Source organism: Lactuca serriola, chromosome 3, assembly GCF_051521515.1.
Source record: "Lactuca serriola cultivar US96UC23 chromosome 3, Lser_US96UC23_V15, whole genome shotgun sequence".
In the NCBI taxonomy this organism is placed as follows: domain Eukaryota; kingdom Viridiplantae; phylum Streptophyta; class Magnoliopsida; order Asterales; family Asteraceae; genus Lactuca; species Lactuca serriola.
In genome coordinates, this window is record NC_136410.1 from 115,323,841 (window position 1) to 115,326,710 (window position 2,870).

The following is a 2,870-nucleotide window of genomic DNA, read 5'->3' on the forward strand; positions in this document are numbered from 1 at the left end:
ATATGATAATTAATTAATTATTTTGATTATTTTGGTAATTATCTTGAAAGAAATCTTGAATAAATCAAATATAGATAATTAGGAAATTAATTGTTAATTGAAATTATTTGTTATTTGATGCTCCATGTTTTAAATGTTTAAAACTTGTCCTCAAGTTTTGAAATTTATATTTTGTGATTAAAAGTTGTAATTTAGACAACTTAAATTTCAAACCCTAGATTTTAAAAGGTTTAAAATACAACCCTATACTAATATAATATTGCAAGAATAATATATATATATATATATATATATATATATATATATATATATATATATATGTATGTATAACTAAAATGCTAGTCGGGATGGCACCTTATGCTCATCTGGCGGTTTATAAAGTATATTTTGGTCTAGATTGGCCAGAGAGTGACATCTTAACTGGGCTTGATGCTGCAGTAGCTGATGGAGCTGATGTGATATCAATTTCTATTGGAGAAGAAAACATGCCTTTTTTTCAAGACAACATTGCAATAGCCTCATTTGCAGCTATCCAAAAAGGAATATTTGTGAGTTGTGCAACAGGGAACTCAGGCCCGTTCAATGGCACTACAACAAATATAGCTCCATGGGTTCTAACAATTGGTGCTAGCACAACTGACAGAAAAATCAAAACCACAAAAAAACTAGGAAATAATAAGGAATTTGATGGTGAATCTTTATTTCAGCCAAAAGGCTCCCCTTCTTCTACACTTTTACCACTCGTGTATGCTGGTTCTAATGAGTAGTTAGTATGATTTGAATTGAACCTCCTTCTTCCAATCGACTAGGCATGTGATCAAAAAGTTTAGAGGTCACGACAGTGAGGTGTGTAATTTCCCTAACAAACCAATTAATCAATCACATAACACATATTTATAATTTCACAATCATAACACCATTTTTGTGCAGGTGAATGCAGTAAAGTTCAATGAATATTCATCTGTTGTTGTATCAGCAGGGTATGATCGTTCCTTACGTGCCTGGGACTGTAGATCTCACAGCACTAAGCCAATTCGGGTTTAGCTTTCTTTCCCTTTCCCTTTCCCTTTTCTACATCTACGATTGTACTAAGTTTTTTTATATATATTTATATTATCAAAAGTTGATGACAGTTTTAATTGATTCATAGATCATTGATAGCTTTCTAGACCATAGTCACAGGAGTCGCTCATGTGGTCACGTACCACGTTTTGAATGTTTCGTACCCAAACGGGGTACAGTCTCGATCCGAACGCCATGCGAAATGGTCTTAGGTACGGCTCATTGGCGATCCGAGCAATTAATTGGTACGATGACGGGGACGTTTTTCTCACGAATTGGATTGCAACAATTCGTCGATTGGGTCGGCGATTGGGTCGATTGGGTCGGCGATTGAGCGATTGGGGGATTGAGCGGGAACTGTGATGACGATTCCAAAAAGTATCGACTCAGGAAAAAAAACGCTTTAGTAATTGGTTTGATTCCTCGATACCAGGTACCATGATTGCTTATTAAATCAGGCCCCTGTGACAATAAACTTCATCTTCTTCAATTACATGTTCCACTGTAACATCAAATCGATTTATGCTTTTCTTCTTTTCTTCTCTTCTACAGTTCTCTGTTATTGAATATAAGTTATTCTATTAGTTACTAAATAGCTCGACAATTGGTTTGATTCATCGACTTCCAATAATACACTTGCCAATTTCTGTTTTTCTTCTCTTCTTCTCTTCTACTGTTGTTCTATTAGTTATTGAGAATGGTTTTTGGCAATGGCAATGCTAGTATTCACGTATCAGATAGTGAATATGTGTATTTTGGTATTTTGAATTATGGAATCATGAAAAATGTTGGTATTTTTCATGATTTTCTTCTCTTCTACAATATGTGTATTTTGGTATTTTGAATTATGGAATCATGAAAAATGTTGCTGGAATTGACTTTATAAAAATATATTGCTGGAATTCTGTTTATAAATGAAATATATTGTTGCAATTTTACTTCTATGTGACTATGTTCTAGACAGCGTTATGTCTATCTGTTTAACAAAAACTGAGATTATTGCTGGAAGTGTTGACGGAACTGTACGGACATTTGACATCTGGATTGATGTGACCACCATGCAGTTTGAAAGGAGTAGAAAGAGGGGCATAACAGTCTTTTCAGATTATGCTTGGAGTAGTGGAGATCAAGTTGATGTTTGGGTACAAGATAGGTAACCATTTAACTCAACTCATTACATTTTCAATCGTTAATACTTATTAATCATCACAAACTCTATTTTTTTACTGTTTTTTGTAGCTGGCATGAAGCAATTGTTATGGACACAAATAAGATTGATTTGACTTCTTTAACTGTCCAGTTTCCTGGTAGGTATTGTTTTCTGACTTTTCCTTCAAAATTTATAAACTGTGTTGAGTTTTTACCTTTTTCCCTTTCCAGCTCAATGAAAGACATCAATTGTTAGGTCATGGCATTTGAGGCCAACTCTTGTCTGGAAGGATGACAAGTAGATTGAGTGGTCTAGTTTGAAAGGACTCCATTCTTCTGAGGTTAGCTACTATCTCTTTTCCCCATTTATTTGGTTTCTTAATTTTTTTATATAAAATATGTATATATATTCCTAAAGGCTAAATCCAATCCTCTCCAATCTACTAGAAAACCACCAATTCCAACGATTGTCAGAACTTTAGCTCAAAAGGACAAATAAAAACCCTCTCTTAGTGATAAAAATGTCAAGGATTCCTCTGTTAGTGCTGATGAAAACATGCCTGGTCAGCAGCAAAAGGATATGGGGTTTGGTTCTTCTTTTCCCCATTTATTTGGTTTCAATTTATGTTCACAAGTTTAATAAATTCTCTAGATTTAAA

General features: G+C 33.9%; 1 pseudogene; it reads left to right on the plus strand.

Moving 5' to 3' along the window:
- The first annotated feature begins 347 nt into the window (after positions 1-347).
- Positions 348-767, plus strand: LOC145095649 (subtilisin-like protease 4 pseudogene; annotated as a pseudogene).
- The last annotated feature ends 2,103 nt before the right edge of the window (positions 768-2,870 follow it).